The sequence below is a fragment of the Lotus japonicus genome, chromosome 3 (genome assembly GCF_012489685.1).
Source record: "Lotus japonicus ecotype B-129 chromosome 3, LjGifu_v1.2".
NCBI lineage: Eukaryota > Viridiplantae > Streptophyta > Magnoliopsida > Fabales > Fabaceae > Lotus > Lotus japonicus.
In genome coordinates this window covers 35370510-35391209 of record NC_080043.1, presented here as the reverse complement: position 1 = coordinate 35391209, position 20700 = coordinate 35370510, and the positions used below count along the sequence as shown (strand labels likewise).

The 20700-nt window shown below is 40.5% G+C and overlaps 1 long non-coding RNA gene across 2 annotated transcripts; it reads left to right on the top strand.

Annotated features, from left to right (window-relative positions):
* The first annotated feature begins 1936 nt into the window (after positions 1–1936).
* On the top strand, positions 1937–20193 carry LOC130742796 (uncharacterized). 2 transcript variants are annotated; one of them, XR_009021271.1, is made up of 5 exons: positions 1937–2051; positions 2672–2730; positions 3220–3266; positions 8711–8788; positions 19821–20193. It is a non-coding gene; the product is annotated as an uncharacterized LOC130742796 (long non-coding RNA). The 2 variants fall into 2 exon arrangements; XR_009021272.1 differs by lacking the exon at positions 19821–20193 and adding an exon at positions 15186–15604.
* The last annotated feature ends 507 nt before the right edge of the window (positions 20194–20700 follow it).

The window sequence follows — 20700 nt, the reverse complement described above, 5'->3', positions numbered from 1 at the left end:
GCATTGAAGCTTCAGAATACAACAATCGAGTACGAAAAGACAAGTTTTCGAAAACGAAAACTCCCCCCCCCCCACAAACATGCTCTCGGCCAGAAGAGGAAAAGAGCTCCGGCTCTTTTTCTTCGATCTAATTTAAATACAAGGTAGTTTTAGGGTAAAACTAGGGTAAAGAAACTGTCGGAAAAATTTTCGGACGATCGGATCGAATTACGGCTATTCAGGGGCGTTTTGGTCCAATATAAAAGCTCAAAACCTCAAAGTTAAAACTTCGGAAAAAAAATTTGATAGCGATGTTCCTAACGACATTTGAAGCAACTTATCCTAAAGGCACGAAGTCGGATTGCGACATTTCGACATTAAAGTTTCGATATGTGCACAAAAAGAGTTTTGAATCAGTTTTTTAGATCCTTGACAACTCGATCAAAATCGGCGAATATCGGCGAGTGTTCTAGGCTCTTGGGCAAGTACAGAAGATATCCCAAGCGAAAAATCAAGAAAAACGGATAGTTTTACGAAAAGCTCGAAACTTTGAGCACAGAAAGAGATATAGAAACGCAGTAGAAACAATGATCAGAGGTAAGAATTAAGCTAGTTACCTCGATACCTTGAAGTAGGGACAAACAGCTCGAAGATCGGTCAAGTTTCGGCGAAAATCTCCTCTCCTCTTTTCTCTCCTCAACCCGCGGCCTCAATGGAAGGAAATGAGAGATATTTTGAATTTTTCAACTACTTATAGGAAGGTGAAATCGCGGGAAAATGAATATTTCGCGATTCCGATTTTTGCAGCACGTTCATCGGTGAATTCTAAGCGAGATTCTGGCGACAGAATTCCAGAACTCAAAACAAATCTCTATAATTATGGAAAAACTATCTCTAAAACCCCAAAAGCGGTGTAAGTTAATCTGTCCCGAAAAACTACTTTTTGCTGTGAAGGTCAGACGACAAAACTTCGTTCTGAAGAAAGATTGGATACATCGAAACAAATCTGGCAACGCGGACGGAAACTTCGTTAAAAGCTCTGAATAGAAAAAGTCTTCATTCAGTGATTGAATTTAGGGTTTTGAAGCAAAGAAATTAGCGTCGTCGGACTTTCGAGAAGTGAATACTATCGTGCGTACAGTCCAGGGTTCCGAAATGAAACACTGGTCGAAGGAAAAATAAAGAGAACTTCTTATTTTTCCAAGGATTTGAAATCTCACTTAAACGTTGCTTTAAGAGCGAAATTAGCCTATTCTGGACACTCTCGCCATAAGGCAGGTGTGCAGACGACTCGTACTAACTCCTAAAACAACTATGAAACATTCCTCAAGCAATTCCTGAACTTTCTTCTTCATTAATCTTTCTCAACCGGCGAACTCCTGTCACGCTTACACTGATTCTACGCGTGAGTCGGAAAAGTAACTAGTTCAGTAAATCCAGGTCTTACATTGATGAGATAATACATAATTGAAACTTTAAATAAAAGAATGGAATTTTGAATTGCCTTTTTGTAAATTAATTTCGGATAATTCCTTTCCCTATATTCATCAATTGATATTTAATTAGCAACGTGGGATGAGTACTAAACTTGATATTTAATTAGGGTAACATGAGGAAGAAAGGCAATTTGACATAAGATATATTTTGTGGGTGCTTTTAATTTCAAAGCTACCTATTTAATATGCATCGTGGGTTGGGAACTTGGGATCCATGTGAGGACAATCATGGGAAAATGGGAAGAAATTTTTTAGGTTTGTGGGTGGTGGAGGGTACCCCTCAATTGATTAATTCTATGTTTGCAAATGTTTGGTCACAAGTAGTAAAAAAATTGGAGGCAAGTGGAAGCTTTGGTCCCCCCAACACCGAATGGTTCTCGCCTCTGACTTTACTTTTGACCCTATTTAAGCCTCTTCATTTGCTACTTCAAGCCAGATTTGTCTCTCTACATATGTGGGTTTCTTACTTGTGAACCCAAGAATCTTGACAACCACTGGTCACATCAACTTTAACTATTTCTTTTGTAAATCTGCTTGGTCCCTTTCTTAACAAAAATGATAGAGTTCAACGCTAATGTAAGTAGATTAACAAATATGAGGCCTAATAGAAGTAGATATAAGTGATCAACTGTGAACGCACACTTCCCCTCTCATCTCTTTCACTCTGTATGAGAATTGTTGGGGAGACAGATAAACCCAAATTAAGCCGGAGAAGCAATACAAATGGGCTAACAAAGAAGATTACTTATAGCTGCAATTCATATCTAGAGTTTTAGATAACTGTTTTGTATCAAATTTAGAAATTTAAAATATAATATTGTCACCTACAGACCAAGAAGTAATTTCAATGTTTGCATAATTAAAAAATATAAGTTTAAGTTCTCATAAAAAATCAAAATTTCACATCAAGTCAACTATACCGGCAAACTCTTTTAATTTAGTTCCACATTGTGAAAGTTCATATACTCTTCCTTCTCTTTACCCAACATGTTTCATAATTCAAAAAATCTAACACTAACGAAGGTTATAAGATTAACACTTCATTCAGTGTTTTATATCACACTAACATAGTGTACAAACACAAAGTATGTATCATAGTGCAAGATTTTACAGATCCATTTTTTGGTCACTTGAATTTTGTGCTCAGCACTAAACCTGTGTTCAAGTCTAAAGTTTTGGGGTTTTTTATTGTGCAGCAAGGTTAAATTCTTAGAAGGCCTACGCGGATAGAGACACTGTGAGTGCTTCCAGCGAGGTAAATTTTTATCTAATTTATTCTTTGTTTTAATTTTATTTGTATAATTTATTTTTTATTTATTTATGTGAATTTTATTTTCTTCTTGTTTAATGTTCTTTAAATATTTGATTTCTCAATTTCGTTCTAATTATGTCTTTAGTTTTAATTATAAAAAATCCCAAAATATGCTTTCATTCATCATAAAAGTAAAAGCCCCAAAAACTATCTTACAGAAATCACATAAATATCATGATTAATAGTTTTTTAAAATATTTAGAATAACTATTAATTTAAATTCTAAAAAGTACGTGACTTTTCCATTGCGCCAAAGGGATACATAGGAGCAACGTTTATACCTCATCAAGCCTATTATGTAACTAATTTCTTTTCCTTTTAAAAAAATCTTTTTGTAAATTCTGAAACATAAAAGTATGTATATGTATTATTTTCCTTTTGGGGAAAAATGAATAATTTTGAAGTTATTACATTTTGAATAATAAATAACAGGTAACTGCTTTTACGGACGTCGTATGGTGCAAAAATATTCCCTACAGGTAATGGCTTTCAAATTCGGAACTTTAGTCGACTCCATGCATATAATTTATTTTCTTAGAGTCGATTGTTGTCCCTTTGAGACCCTAGTAGTGATAATAGGAACGATGTAATTACACCGTGGAAAAACTGATCACAAAGTCTGTGTCTAAAAAGATCTCACAAAGCGTGACTTACATTATGACGCTAAAGATCTACGAACTATATTCGGATTTCATATCTTCTTTAAGATCTTCAATCCATCAAGCAAGGATATATCTTGTTCTTGCCATGAACATTGAGATAGGGTGTAGTACGTATATTAGAGAGATTGCACTAAGAGAGAGAGTATCTAGAGAGAGAGTGTAACTGCTTGGAGAGAGAAAATAACTGAATCTCAAGTGTGTATTGATCAAATGAGTCAAAAGTCTCTTACAAATGGTAACCGCTCCCTATTTATCGTAAGGGAGCTGGGCCTAATGCGTATAACTGCCTCTGTTCGGCAGGTTGGGCCTTGCGGGAGGAGGCCCAATTCCTAGGCTGGGTGACCGCCACTTTGCGGGTAACCTCTGGGCGTAGGCCCCCTAGGGACTCGCCTAGTCCACAAGACACCGAGCACGAAGCATGAGGGCTAAGTGTGTCTTTAAGGATCAACATAACTAACTTAAAGCGCTACGTGTGCAAAAATATCTAGATCGCCAATATGGCGTTAAAAGAAATAACATTTCACAAGTCCGCAAGCCCATGAGCCCACGAGTCCACGAGCGGCGATTGCAGAGCACTTGATCGCCACGCTCGGAGGGCGGTCGTGGTGAGTTTGGTCGCCGACACGTCAGCGAAGTGGAAAGGTCAGCGTATCTTTGAAATCTCAACTGCCACTTTCGAAGCGTCACCTCTCATCATAATGTCGCGAAATTCAAGCCAATCACGCGTAAAAACTGTATGCCGCCTGCCCCTCTCTTTCCACATTATGGGGCACATTTCCCATCAATAGTCATGGCTTTCCATACGTCCTTTCCTATTCTCCCTTTAAACCTATAAAACGCCCCTTCTTCTATCCCTTTCATTTCTTTCACGAACTCTTCACAAACTTTCTCTTCTTTTTCACTCTTCAAGACATCTCCAGCGAACCCGCTGTTTCGGTACCTCAACGACTCATTCTTATCCTTCCATCCTTTTGCTTGCTCTTCTGGTGAGTTTTCCTCTTCTTGCTCTAGTTTTTGCTTTCCTTTACTCCTGTGACTGTCATTCCTTCTGCCATGTCACCCAAGCAACAAACCGTCGACCCCCGAAATGACACCGATTGTGCCATCTCCTCATCTTCCTCAACTCAGCGCGAGCCAGCGCCAGAAACGTCAGATGGAACCCTCTCCTTAACCTTGAGGAGATTGCTGCTTATCGGCTCCAAACTTCAGATCCCTCGAACGTTCTGTTCAAATTGCCCCACTTCAGGATGCAATAGACCAAACCTCAGACTACAAATCCTACGACCACATTGTCAACTTAGAGAACAAAACCGGAGGAATTTTCCATGAGAAATCCTTTTCAGACGTCCTCCGGGCCGGCAGTTGCACAGACGCCGATCGCCCGTGGGTACACCGTGCAGAAGGGAACATCAATAAGTCCCACTTCTTTTATGTTTACGAATATTTGTTCTCAGAGCTTAGGGTGAAACTTCCCTTCTTGCCTTTTCTCTGCCAAGTGCTGAGCCAAATCAATGTCGCCCCATTCCAGCTACATCCTAATGCTTAGGCCTTCATAAGATGTTTTGAGAAGCTCTACGGCGTGATCCAACTCGAGCCGTCACCCGCCCACTTCTTCCATTTCTATGACGTTGACTCCAAGTCCCTCCAATCCCGCAGCTGCGTTTCGTTGAAATCTCGCCCAGGGCGCAAACGCTTCAACCCTTACAAGAGAAATCCTAAGACGAGTTTTGCTCGTCGGTATTTCCGCGTGATTGTCGACCCTGCTTACCTAGAAGTCTTCACCGATCGGGACAGAACTACCCTTTTTCCTTTCTACTGGACCGAGAAACCCTGTAGCATTCCTGACCTACCCGAAAGGTCTTTGTCTGAGGACGAAAAAGTCATCATCGGTCTCTTCACCAAGCTCCCCATCCTCGATTGCAGCAAAGTCCTTGAGGCCTCAAAAAAACTCCACCCTTAGCCAGTTCCTAGGTGTCTACCCACTCGCCATCCTATTGTTTATTTTTCATGACCGCTCATAAGTGAATTTGTTCTTTTCCGTATTTACTAATGTTGTAAGATCAAGATTTGGTCATGTGGTACAACTCTATGTTTTGATGATAACAAGTATTTATTTGTGGATGAACAACTATGATACTCTAATGTATGTCTTGAGTGTTTTGACAAACAGGTTCTGATTCTGACACCAGAAGATATATTCGTCAGAAGATCTGAAGATCAGAGGATCTGAAGATCAGAGGATCTGAAGATCAGAGGATCTGAGGATCAGAGGATCAGAAGATCAGAAGATCTGAGGATCAGAAGATCTGAAGACCAGAAGCTCTGAGGGACCAGAGGCTCTGAAGGTTCAGAAGCTCTGAAGGTCCAGAAGCAGAAGTTACGAAGGTCAGAGGATCCAAGCATCCCTCTGACTCTGATCACCAAGCTTCACAAGTTCCAACACGAAGCATAACTCTGATCAGAAGTCAATGGTTAAAGGCAAATGTCTCTATCGAGTAGTACAAGAGCAGTGTACTATTCTGAATAGCCTACCTACCAAGGTTCAGCCACAGCAGGTTCTGGAAGTTCCAGAAATGCCCTCCAACGGTCATATTCTCTCAACAGAAATATCCTTTGCACCTTGGACTATAAAAGGCTGAAGAAAAGAAGAAAGAAGAGTGAGAGAAATCAAGAGCTGCAATACAAGAAAAGATTCAAGCCTCTACTTTCTTCATCTATTCTTATTTGGTTTACACTCAGCTTATTTAGAAGCAAACCTTTGTAAACACCAACCTCAAACAGTTGTTTGATTTTCCTTAAGGGACCGGGTAGGTCAGTATCCTTAAGAAGACTAAGAGAGTGAATCTTAGTGGTGATTCCTTTAGGAGATCAAGGTTGATCGGATCCTAGAGAAGACTAAGAGAGTGAATCTTAGTGATAGCTAAGTCAGTGTATTGTTAGTCACTTGTAGGTTTCAAGTGCAGTTGTAACAATTATCTGATTAGTGGATTGCCTTCATTCTAAGAAGGAAGAAATCACCTTAACGGGTGGACTGGATTAGCTTGAGGGATTTATCAAGTGAACCAGGATAAAATACTTGTGTGCTTTTCTCTTCTCTCTATCTTTATCCGCTGCACCATCTATCTTAGAGAAACTGAAAAGATTTACTTTAAATCTTAAGGGGAAAGTTTTTATATTGAAAACTCTATTCAACCCCCCCTTCTAGTCGTTTTTCACACCTTCAATTGGTATCAGAGCGCAAGTTCTGATTACCACACTTAACAGTGTTCAGTAGATCCGGGCCAGTGTGAAAAACTCATGGATGCCACCACTACTACAAGCAAATATCAATACAGTGCAAGACCACCTATCTTTGATGGTCAGAGATTTGATTTCTGGAAAGATAGAATCAAAAGCTTCTTTCTTGGCTTTGATCCTGATCTCTGGGACTTTGTTGTTGATGGCTACACCCCTCCTGTTGATGAACATGGTGTAAAAATCCCAAGGGAGAAGATGAGTGAAGATCAAAAGAAGGAATTCAGAGATCATCACCGATCAAGAGCTATTCTGCAAAGTGCCATTTCATATGAAGAATATGAGAAAATTACTGATCGTGATTCCGCCAAGGGCATCTTTGAATCCTTGAAGATGTCTCATGAAGGAAACAAGAAAGTGAAAGAATCAAAGGCACTGTCTTTGATCCAGAAATATGAATCCTTCCAAATGGAACCTGACGAATCCATTGAGGATATGTTTTCCAGATTCCAGTTGATTATTGCTGGAATAAGACCCCTCAGCTGTAAGGCCCAAGTTTTAACGCTTTGGATAAGTGAATAAAATAAAAAAAGTTATTTGATTAAGATAAATTTGGGAAGGAAAGAGGTTCAGGAAAAGTCCAAGAATGTATCGAAAAACCGAAAGAGTTATAGCACGACTAACATACGCTTAATCCTAGGTCGAAGGTATTAGTGAATAGTTAATTTACGCTTTAGGACACGATGGAAACTAATTCCAAAAATCCTCAGAGAAATGTTAGAACTTCTCTTTTCCGTCCTTAAACAACCATTTCGATGCGAAATCCTGGAATGTACGAACGTCAAATTCCAATTCTCGGAAGTTTGCCGAAACGGAATCCCTGATAGTTCGGAAAACCTAAGATCGACAGACGATGAAGACTTTTTCTATCCGGAAACTCAAACGAAGATTCCACCCGCGTTCTCCTACATCTCTCATCATTCCTAATCTTTCTTCAGAAGGAAGTTTTCTCATCCGACGATCACTGCAAAAAGTAGTTTTTCGGGATTAACCGACTTACACCGACTTATGCCGATTTTGGATCTTTTGGTTTAATTCCAAGAATTCTATTTTGAGTTCTGGAATTCTGTCGCCAGAACCTATCTTAGAATGCGCAGAGGAACGCGCAGGAAAAATCGGAATCGCAAAAAAATCATTTTTCCGTTTTTTCCAAAACCTATAAATAGTTGAAAAATTAGATTTTTTTCACAAAACCCATTTTCCCCACCCCCCAAAGCCGCGAGTTTCTAGAGAGAGAGAGAGATCCGGATCTTCGTCGATTCTTGCCCGTTTGCTTCACCGTTCGTCACTAATCGAAGACCTCGAGGTAGGTAATCTATACTCTCCTTCGAATCGTCGTTTCTGTCCATTTCTCCTGCGACTTTCTGAGTTCAAAATTTTGAGGTTTTTGAAAAACTGTTCAAATCAGTTGATTTCAGCGTCTAAACTTCTTCCCTGCATGCTCCTGAGCGTGTTCTGCGGATTAGATTTTGTCAAATGTCGACGAAATGCCGCCGGGATCAATTTCTACCCTAAATACCCATTTTTCGCCAAAGTCGCAACCTTTACGCTCTAATCTATCGACTTGGCTTAGTGCTAGTAGGATTTGTCGTCATAAACGTCGTTGTGGACGTCCCCATCCAATTTGTTTTTCAAAAATCCAATTTTGAAATTCTGAGCTAAAAATAATGACCAAACTACCCCTATATCAGTTTTCGATCCGAAAATTTTTCCGAGCCTAGAACCGTCTTAGTTACGGCTTATGTTAACCTAGGAACCAAGTTTGATCGAAGAAAAATCGACCCTCCCAATTAAGGAAAGTGGCCGAGAGCTATATCAAGGGGGGAGGAGAATCCGATTTTTCGAAAACTTGTCTTAACGCGTTAGATTGTCGTACCACGGAGGTAGTAGTGTACTGTGTAACCCTAGGACTCTTTGATTGCTGAGTTTCTGACTCTTGGTGTTGATTTCTGTGATTTTTGCTTAAGGTTCGTTTGAGGAGATTCCAAGAAACCAAGGAGAAGAGCTTGAAGAACATTTGGAGGAGGAAGCTGGAAGACCCACCGGTGAGGGCTACTCTCTGAATTACTAGATAATGCTTTAGGTGTCGATGAAATTCGACTTGATTTATGTGTTATGCACCTAATTGCTAAATGTCTGAAATGATTTCTGAGGCTTCGGCCGAACTTGTTGAGTACTTGATGCCATGATATTGTGTGCTAAATGATTCACATGCTATGTGCTACATGGTTAACTTAGGATGTGTTGGAATATGCTGTTTATGTCTTTTGGTTGAGCTGTTTCAATGATGCTATTCCACTTGTACCTGAGATTCTGAAAAGTGAGGATTACGGGCAGGTCATGCCGAATTTTTATGAGATTTTGAGAAAGTTTTAAAAGGACGAACGGAGTTCGGACCTTGTCATGCTCCAATGGATCGAGACCTTCTCAGGGAATTACTTGGGTTTATGGGAACTTTGAACTCATAGGGAATACGATAAGACTAAAAAGAGCTATTTTTATAAAGAAATTCATAAGATATTAAACAACCTCTAAACCTTTAAATAAAGATAACAATCTCGGATGCAAGCTTTGGATTGAAGTTTAGTTTTGGAAAATGAGAAGTGTCGTCGGATCCAAGTGTTGGGAAGATTTCGAGTTTTGGGTATGTTGATACTCATTCGCTCTGGGAGCAGTTTGTTTAGCCATCCAAGGGATGAGCCGAGAAGCTTCACGGAGGTGTGAGACCTTGTGAATGCGTGATACTCCACTGAGGCGTGAGACCTTGTGGAAAGCATGGATCTTCACTGAGGCGTGAGACCTCGTGAACAGCATGATACTTCATTGAAGCGTGAGACTTCGTGCAAGTGTGTAAATTCACTGAGGCGTGAGACCTTGTGAAAGCATAAAACTTCACTGAAGCGTGAGACTTTGTGAATGTGTGAGACTCCACAGAAGCGTGAGACTTCGTGAGAGCATTGATGACTCGAAGAGTTGTCGTGAGTGGTTGCACTCTTTTGTTTATGATTAATTGTATTTTGTCGCAGAATCGACATTTACCTTAGGGTATTCTTTTAGAGACTTTAAGTTAATCTAGAACACGTGGCGACGTGTCGGGTGAGGTCGGAGACGTTGTTTGGCTAATCACTTGCATTCATGCACTCATTTTGAGGTTAATACACGGCGTGATACCGGACCTCGGTGGATTCCAAAATGGTCATAAGACCCGGATTTCCATATTTAGGACACTACGGTGGTCCTCAGTAGCAGACGGAATGGCAGACCTACGGGTTCACTGCTGATCTGACTACTTTTGTGTGGTGTAAGAGACACGCGAGCAGGAAGGTACCCACCGTGGCTGGTGTTAGGGCCGTCTCGTTGATGTCCATCCTTCTTCCGGAATGCATTTTGTTACCCAGCATTGCATTTCATGCAACATACATGCTAACTTAGTTGCTGAGTGTGATTGGTAACTGTTTATCCTATTTTGAGGCATGCTACTTGTTTTTATGGCTCTTTATATTTATTGTGATACATGCAACCCTAGGAAGCTATCCCAAAACTTATAAGCCTGAGAGGCTAGTATTTATTATCCTATAATTATATCTGGTTTTATTAATTATATAATTCTTTGGAGTTGACCCTCGCGTCTGCTGTGTGTGTTTGGGCGGACTACGCCATTTGTCAGATGAGTATGGGGGATTGGTTTACCATGGTCAGCCCGTCAGGGGGGACCAGGTACGAGATGCTTGACCAAGACGACCCAGGTGCATGGGTGGTCGATCCCGAGGGCCACCGTGCGACCTACACCGGTCGGATCATGGAGGACCGTGTCGATCGATTCGGACGCTTGACGGAGGGAGTGATGAGGAGGCACATAGTGAGCTTCAACCTGCCTCCAGGAGTACACTGTGGACCCGGCTTGGGAGTACCTCCACCGCCACCATCTCCTTCAGATGATGAGGACCCTTCTGAGGAGTTGCCAGTAGGTGGGGCTTCGACGGAGTCTAGTCCGTCTACTGCTGCTGCTGTCGTTGCGGATCTCGTTCCGGGCCCCGAGCCCGAGAGTCCAGTGCGGGAGCGCATTAGGGTGGACAGAGAGGGCAGTGTTGAGTACGTCGACCTAGTCGTCCTGGATGCAGATTCGGATGACGACCGCGCTAGCATGTAGGATCGAGTGCTAGTGTGGGCTCCTCGGGTAGGGATAGTGTAGGAGTTGTGTCGATGCTCTGACCGTCATGCTTCCGTTTTGGGGACAGGGTAGTTTTCCTACCGGTAGCTTTTGTGTGGTTTCCTATGGAGATCACAGAGAGCTGGTTGGATTTAGGGGGTCTTTTCTTAGGCCGCTGGGCCAACTTGCTCTCAGTTTTTGTAGGTTAGTGTTGCGGACACAGTATCTTCATCTTGGACTGTACATATTGCCTTCGGGCGTTACTCTTTTCTGTCACCCGACACGAGGCATGTATATATAGTTGTATAGTAGTTCCTTTTATCTTTTGTTGGGGAGTTTTATTGCTTTTTGTCTTTAGTTATATTGTCGAAAAAAAATAATTCACGTTTTTCCGCTTAAAGTATTTTCTTTTGGTTACTAAAGTGACGCCACCGAAATCGGGGTGTTACATCAGCAATAGCTACACCACTGTGGATCATGTCATGAGGATCCTTAGAGGTCTTCCTGAAAGCTGGATGCCTTTGATAACTTCCTTGGAGCTAACTAGAGATGTTGAGCAGATGAGTTTGGAAGAACTCATAAGCATACTGAAGTGTCATGAACTAAAGCGTGCTGAACATCAAGATCACAAGAAGAAGTCTATTGTCTTGAAATCCAAATCTGAAAAGGCTAAGGCTCTCCAAGCAGCAGCAGAAGAATCTGAAGAAGCATCAGAATATTCTGATGAAGATGAGCTGACTCTTATATCCAGAAAGTTCAACTGCATCTGGAAGCACAGGCAGAGCAAATACAAAGGTTCATCAAAGGACGGAAAGTCAAAGAAGCATTTCAAACCAAAGAAAAGTCTGATGGTGACTTTTGATGAATCAGAATCAGAGGATGTTGACTCTGATGGTGAAGTCCAAGGACTCATGGCTATTGTCAAAGACAAAGGAGCAGAGTCAAAGGAAGCTGTTGACTCTGACTCAGAATCAGAAGGAGATCCAGACTCTGACGATGAAAATGAGGTATTTGATTCTTTCTCAACTTCTGAACTTAAAGATGCTTTGTCTGAAATTATGGATAAATATAACTCTCTCTTGACTAAGCATAAAAGGTTGAAAAAGAATTTCTCTACTGCCTCTGAAACTTCTGTTGAACATGAGAAAATTATTTCTGATTTGAAAAATGATAATCATGCTTTGATCAATTCTAACTCTGTGCTTAAGAACCAGATTGCTAAGTTAGAAGAAATTGTTGCTTGTGATGCCTCTGATTGTAGAAATGAATCTAAGTATGAAAAATCTTTTCAAAGATTCCTGGCTAAAAGCGTAGATAGAAGCTTGATGGCTTCATTGATCTATGGCGTGAGCAGAAATGGAATGCGTGGCATTGGGTATTCTAAACCAATTAGAAATGAGCCCTCTGTGCCTAAAGCTAAATCTTTGTATGAATGCTTTGTTCCCTCTGGTACCATATTGCCTGACCCTGTACCTGCTGAAGCTGCTAAACCTCCTCTTATAAAGGGATCCTTCTCCATGTCTAAATATCATGCAAAAATTCCTGTATATTATCCTGTTGAAAGACCCAAAGTTGTCAGAACTTCTGGGCTAACTAACAAGAAAGGACCCAGAAAGTGGGTACCTAGGGATAAGATTATATATGTTGCAGATATCTTCAATAGGTCTATCGAAACTCCAACCATGGAACCTGGACAGTGGATGCAGGCAACACATGACGGGAAAAAGGCATATGTCCCAAGATCCAAAACTTGAACCTGAAGGTGAAGTTAATCTTGGAAGCATCAGTAGAGTAAGATTTGGTCAAGTCAAAGCTAGCTGAAAAAGCTTGCAGAGATGAGCATGACCGTTTCAGAAAGAAACAAAGACTCAGAACTTGACGAACCAGAAGCAACAACATCAGAAGATGCTACTACAACTTCTGACTTGCGTCATCAGAAGAAGAGTAGGTTCCTAGCTTCTCATTCTGGAGTATCTGAAGATGAAATTTTGTCCAGAACGGAGATGTCACCAGAACCACACTTCTGCTCTCATCAGAAGATATGCTAATCAGAAGCCAAGTATCCCTTGGTATTCCTTCTGAGGGGGAGTATTTCGTCTTATGCTCTTACTATTTTTTCCCACCTTCATTCTTTTTGCTTATGACAAAAAGGGGGAGAACTTATAGTATCTTGACAACTCCTATATTTTTTAGCTCAGCTAACGTTGATATTAAGTATTAGATTCAGGGGGAGCTTAGCTCAGAATCAAGCACGAGTCTTGGATTCAGAAGGAGCAAGATAAACTACTATTTTTTCCCACCTTCATTCTTTTTGCTTATGACAAAAAGGGGGAGAACTTATAGTATCTTGACAACTCCTATATTTTTTAGCTCAGCTAACGTTGATATTAAGTATTAGATTCAGGGGGAGCTTAGCTCAGAATCAAGCACGAGTCTTGGATTCAGAAGGAGCAAGATAAACTATACACATCAGGATAAGTTTTAACTCTGATACCTTATACTCTGAGTGTATTCAGTTTATTTGTTTAGAGTTGTTCATCAAAATACATGGTTTTGTCATCATCAAAAAGGGGGAGATTGTAAGATCAAGATTTGGTCATGTGGTACAACTCTATGTTTTGATGATAACAAGTATTTATTTGTGGATGAACAACTATGATACTCTAATGTATGTCTTGAGTGTTTTGACAAACAGGTTCTGATTCTGACACCAGAAGATATATTCGTCAGAGGATCTGAAGATCAGAGGATCTGAAGATCAGAGGATCTGAGGATCAGAGGATCTGAGGATCAGAGGATCAGAAGATCAGAAGATCTGAGGATCAGAAGATCTGAAGACCAGAAGCTCTGAGGGACCAGAGGCTCTGAAGGTTCAGAAGCTCTGAAGGTCCAGAAGCAGAAGTTACGAAGGTCAGAGGATCCAAGCATCCCTCTGACTCTGATCACCAAGCTTCACAAGTTCCAACACGAAGCATAACTCTGATAAGAAGTCAATGGTTAAAGGCAAATGTCTCTATCGAGTAGTACAAGAGCAGTGTACTATTCTGAATAGCCTACCTACCAAGGTTCAGCCACAGCAGGTTCTGGAAGTTCCAGAAATGCCCTCCAACGGTCATATTCTCTCAACAGAAATATCCTTTGCACCTTGGACTATAAAAGGCTGAAGAAAAGAAGAAAGAAGAGTGAGAGAAATCAAGAGCTGCAATACAAGAAAAGATTCAAGCCTCTACTTTCTTCATCTATTCTTATTTGGTTTACACTCAGCTTATTTAGAAGCAAACCTTTGTAAACACCAACCTCAAACAGTTGTTTGATTTTCCTTAAGGGACCGGGTAGGTCAGTATCCTTAAGAAGACTAAGAGAGTGAATCTTAGTGGTGATTCCTTTAGGAGATCAAGGTTGATCGGATCCTAGAGAAGACTAAGAGAGTGAATCTTAGTGATAGCTAAGTCAGTGTATTGTTAGTCACTTGTAGGTTTCAAGTGCAGTTGTAACAATTATCTGATTAGTGGATTGCCTTCATTCTAAGAAGGAAGAAATCACCTTAACGGGTGGACTGGATTAGCTTGAGGGATTTATCAAGTGAACCAGGATAAAATACTTGTGTGCTTTTCTCTTCTCTCTATCTTTATCCGCTGCACCATCTATCTTAGAGAAACTGAAAAGATTTACTTTAAATCTTAAGGGGAAAGTTTTTATATTGAAAACTCTATTCAACCCCCCCCTTCTAGTCGTTTTTCACACCTTCAAATGTGTCTTTCCCTTTTCTTTTGTTAGGAAGCATGAATTTCTCCAATGCCTAGCTGTTCCGCGTCCTTGCTGCTAGGAGGGCCGCCCAAGCCCTGCCAACTCTTAGTGCTGAAGGGGGAAAGAGAAGTCGCCCCTAGCGAATGATGATGGCGGGATTTCCTAACCTCTTCCCAAAAGACAGGCCACGCAAGTTGAAAACTCCGCCCCGGCGGGCCTGGAGAGCGAGATTATTGCCCAGTCCGCCCCTGTGAACGTCGCCGCCGCCACCTCCACGCTTGCTCAGTGATGACCCTTGTTTAGTAGTGCTTTTAGGGTCATTTCTTAGTGTGTTTTGAGTCTTTTTGTTGAGTCTAATGTAGTGTTTCATGCAATCTCATGCATTTTTATCTTTATTAGTTTTTGTGCTTTGTTTTGGTAATTTCGTAGTTTTATAGGGACCTTTTATGCATTTTAGGAAAATTTAGGACTTGCATGTTTTTTCTACTTAAATGTGAGGACTTTTATGCTTTTAACCCTTTGAGTTTCTTGCTTTTATTCCTTAGCTTGGGCTCTAAGCATTTCAGATCATAACTGATGAAGAGGGAAGGCCAACGAGCTAGGAGAATTGATGGAGGCATTCAAAGGGAGTTACAAGAAGATGGAGAGTTTTTTTGTTAGGGTGCTGAGCGCCCAAGCGCTGGTGCTGAGCGCTCAGGCGCCAGCTAACCAGTACCTTCTTGCCAGCTTCTGTTTAGGGAGCGCTCAAGCGCCCCTGTGCAGCGCTTGAGCGCCCCTGTTCGCACAAATTGCCTATAAATAGGCTTTTTGTCATTTCTTTTGTAATTTTTGTCATTTCTATACATTCCTAAATAAGTTAGAAGTAGGGTTAGGCTCTGGAGCTTGAGGAGAAGCTTTCTCCAAGTCCATGTTCCAGGTTTTATCCTTTCTTTCTTGTATGGATTCTATAGCCATGCTTGGCTAAACCCCCTTTGCTTTAGGTTCTTTGTAAGACTCTTGATGTTTTAGTTATAATTCCTATTTCTATTCATGAATCTTCTGAGTAAACCCTTGAATCTCATTACTATGCTTCATCTTTTAAGCTTGAATGCGTGCTAGCTTTATGCTTTTTTATAATCATAACGGAAGTTTGTTATAGATTAGGGACTTGTTGTGGGATTACCCCTTCTGTGCTTGCTACTAGGAATAGAGGAAGGGTAGGGGTGTTGATCTGAAATTGAAAACTTAATGCCCCAAACAATTGTTTAAGTACACAAGGAATTGGGCTTATCCTTTGATTTGAGAGTATTACCTATGCGAGGCATCGATAGGTAGTTGTTTAGATTATAGCATCAACACTTTGTGAGTAGAATAGGTTTACTAAAACTGAATTAGTTGTGCAAGAACCCAAGGCATTCTCATCATTGATCTTTTCACACTTATCTTTTTTAGCCTGTTAATTGAGTACCTCAACAAACAGTCAACCTTAAAACTGAATTTTATTTGTTTTCTAACCTTGAACTTGAATCTTAAACCGAAATCGCATTCCAATTCCCTGTGGATCGATAAATTAAAACCGGGTAGATTTTGTACACTTGCAGATTGACCAACACTCAGAAAGAGTCTTCTGCTCAACAGGGCGAGCCAGGGGCTCCACCGACTCCCCCTTCTCGCACGGCGAGCCCGACCTCCACCGATTCGGCCTCGCCACCGCCCAATGACCGGTCTCCTTTGAAGATTGGCCAAGTCGTCCTTTCTCCTTCTCCTTACCACCGCCCGGGTAGTGTGGAGGACCAAGCTTATGAAGGTATGAAAAACACTAGATGGGGGGGGGGGGTTGAATAGGGTTTTGAAGTTTTAAAGCTTTCCTTCTAAGATTTTGGTAAATCTTCTCGGTATAAATAACACAAGGTGCAAGAGATAAAGGAAAGAGAAAAGCACACAAGTATTTTATCCTAGTTCACTTGATAAATTACTCAAGTTAATCCAGTCCACCCGTTAAGGTGATTTCTTCCTTCTTAGAATGAAGGCAATCCACTATTCAAAGATTGTTACAACTGCACTAGCACACCTTGCTCAGTGACTAACAAATCTAAGAACTAGCAACACTAAGACACACCAGTCTTAGTCTTCTCAAGAATCCTGACCTCATTGGTATCTCAAGGAAAATACAAACATAGTTTGTAGAAGGTTTGGTTTACAAAGAAATGCTTCTAAACAAGCAAAGGTAAACACAATAAGAACAATGAAGAAATATTGCTAAGGTATTCGCTTGAAGGTTTTCACTTGTATTGCACAATAGTTTCTTAGCCAATTTCTTCTATCTTCAGCCTTTAAATACTCCAAGGTTTAGGGTTTGTATCCGTTGAAAGAATCCATCCGTTGGAGGGAAATTCTGGAATTTCCAGAACCTGCTGTGGTTAATCATCGTAGGTAAGACGGTCAGAATAGTACACTTGCTTTTGTACTATTGACAATGACATTGTCTTAGCCTAGTTGACTCCTAATCTTTGGCGACGTTTCGTGTTGGAACTTATGAAGCAATGAGATCAGAGTCAGAAGGAAGCTTGGATCCTCTGACCTTCAGAACTTCTGCTTCTGGACCGTTCATTCTGAACTTCTGGTCTTCAGAATTTGAAGTACTTTGGTTTTGGTTGTCAGCTTACTCTTGGACTTCAGAATCTTTAAGTCTTCAGCTTCTGGACCGTTCACTCAGAACTTCTGATCTTCAGAACTTCAGCACTTGAACTTAACAGAGTCTGTAAGACCCGGTTTTAGGGCATACTATTTTAATAATAATATTAAATAATATTCTGTGAATTGCTTGTGCTATATGTGATATTATGTCTTTTAAAAAGGTGATTAATTGTTAGAAGCAATATTAAGTCCTAGAAACCTCTAGACATTGATGAGCGCGACGATACGAGCATTCTGACTATAATATTGCTAGGGTTCGGCGACGGCGACTTTTAGGTCAAAATCGACCCGACAGCAGCGATGAGTTGGCGAATCGAGTCGACGATGACGATTTCGTGGGCCGCACCTTATGGGGAGGTGCTGGGCATGATTTTAAGAATATTCTAGAAGAGAATATTCCTTGGTTTTATTTTTGAAGGTTTTATTTAAATAAAATGGGGTTTTATTTAAATAAAATGCATTTAAATAATTTTAACCTATGGTTTAATATCAAAATTAATTCTGAAAATATTTTTGAGGCATCATGGAGCTGTTGCACGAATTTTTGGAGCCAAAAATTATTGATGAGGATTTTTGATTTTAAAATTGAAGTTTTGATGCATTTAGGAGGGAAATGGTTCATTTAATGCATTAATTATTTTGGGGTTTTTATTTAAATTATTATTTTAAAAATTTTTGGTGAAAATCTGAGCATGGAGAGTGTGTGGTCGGCCAAGACTTGTGGAGGAAGGAAAAAGAAGACTTTTGCAAAAATTTCCTTTTCTAGCTAGGTTTTATGATGGAGAGAGATTAGGGATTTGATTCTTTGATTTTCTATTTGATGGGGGATTGATTTCTAAATTTTTAAAACTTTCAAGGATCTCTCCAAATCTGATTGGAAACCCTTGTGATTCAGATTTAATTATTTTAAATAATTAGGGATTTAAATGCTAATTTTTTTGGGGTTTAATTAGGAAATAAACCTAAATTTGAGGGCTAAATGTGGGGAGCTTGGAAAGCTCTAGAAACCCTGGGTTGGGCTGAAGAAAGGGGCGGCATGGGCTTCACTTGGAGAGGAAGAAAAGCAATTAATGCTTTGCTCTCACCTCTCACTATAAATAGAGAGCTCCTCCCTCTCATTTCTTCACACCAAGAGCTCTCCTCTCCTCTGCATTTGTGTGAGCTCTCTCTCCCTCTCTTGTCTTTATTTTATTTTTCTTGTTCTTAGGTTAGTTTAATTTCTAAGCCTTGAGCAAGGTCATTCTCAATATGCTCTGTGGTTGCAGCTTAAGCTGATCTGCCAAATCCAGAAGAGAATGATTTTAATCAAGTTGCTTAGAAATGTTTATCTATTTGAGGGTTTTCTTAAAGAAGTTCTTGATGTTCTTATTTTGTTCTTATGACCTTCCAAGAAAGGATTTTATAAAGGAGGTTTTGATCTTGGGAGGATTGAATCTATGCGAAAATTATGTTTTTCTTCGAAAGTTCTTCAAGTGTTCTTATGATCTTCAAGCAAAATGTTTTAGAAAAGAATGTTTGATCTTATGAAAGAAATGATTTTGGATTTTCAAGCTTTTTTGGGGGGGGGGGGGATTTCGTGATCAACAAGGGGATGGGCTTATGATCGATTCGATTGTCCGATTAGTAACGTTACTTTGTCCGTTCGTTGGTAGGAAATTTCCAAGTGTAGATCTAGCTTCAAGGAGCAACCCAAGACTTCTAGGAAAGCGTACCTTTGAGGTAAGGGCACTTCGGCCTCGGCCTAGATAAATTGTTTGTGATTGTGATTGTTAGCAAGCATGATGCTAGGACTATTGATGATGTATGTGCTAGATATGCTATATGATGATGCAATAAATGCTAGCTAGTGTTATTATGAATATGCCTATATGCCTAGGGTGTTAGCGATATTTATTGCTATGCATGCAAGTTATTATGCGATGATATGTTGTTCATAAGAGATGAACGTGATGGGCTTAGGGCCTAGTGACGATGACTGACTTGCATGACATGCATTTGTGGGCCAAGTGACCTGGACTGGGCTTGGTTGGCCACGGCTGGTGACCTGGACTGGGCTAGTCAGTGGTGACGTTCAGGGGATGGACCTGAACAAAGGACGAACGTGAAATGGCAGTGCGTTGGAGAGGTCCAACCCCGATCATCAAGCTGTTGGGCAGCGGTGCGTTGGAGGTGTCCAACCCCGATCGTGGAGTCGTGTTCGTCCTGCCTTTCCATGAGGGATTGGCTTATGGATATCCAAAGCGTCTTCATGCATATGCACAAGCATTGACTGACAATAAACTATGAGATAGTTCCCTATACTTGTGAAACTTAGAATTATGAGATAGTTCCCTATACTTGTGAACCTTAGAACTTAATATAGTCCCCATATTTGTGATGTTAGCTTAGTGAAGAACTTGTGATTGATAGGGTAGTATACCTTACTTATGATGTGTGTGTGTTAGAAGTTGACCCTTGCTTGTTTGCTTGTTTGTTGTTTGTTGTTTGGGGCGCTTAACGCCTAGACAACAAGCATGCGTGTGATCAGTCGAGATGCGACCCTATATCTGCTTGATGTGGACGATGGCAAGGCTCGAGACATCGACTGCGCGACTGATGGTTCAGCTATGGGATTGGCGAGAGCAGATGATGCGAGACGATATGATGCGTGCGCTGAAGGAGGCCTTGGAGGGCACGTGACCTATGAGTCGGGTATTGAGTGTGATAATTGAGTCTGTACTTGGGGGTGAGCTGAGTTTGTTTATAGGGTTCGAACCTAACCTAGAGACCTTCTTGTTGTGTTGGCTCGGGGGCGGTCGAACACTAGTTTAATCATTATGTTGTAATTTGTAAGAATCATTGTACGCTTCCAAAGCTTTTATTAATAAAATGAATTATTCAGTCTACTTCTCAAGTTACAACTTTTTATTTGTAAGCAATGTTTCGAAAAGGTTTTTATTTCAGTTAAAATTTACACACGTTTTTGGAAAAAGGTTACTAAAGTGACCCTCGAGAAATTGGGGCGTTACAGAGTCCACATCAGAGCTTTAATCTTCAGAACATCTGAAGCATTTACTACCGTTTAGAAGAACGTAGTGATTGCAGAAGCGTTTCATTGGTTACTCTTGGATCTTTAACTTCTGATATATATGTGTTTGAGTCAGAATCAGAACCTGTTTGTCACACACTTAAAAGACAAACGTTAGAGTACCCTAATTTTTCATACATAAATAATAAACTTGTTATCATCAAAACATAGAGTTGTACCACATGACCAAATCTTGGTCTTACAATCTCCCCCTTTTTGATGATGACAAAACTAAGTATTTTGATGAACGATTCTTAAACAATAAACTGAATACACTCGGAGTTTAAGGTATCAGAGTTAAACTTATCCTGATGTGT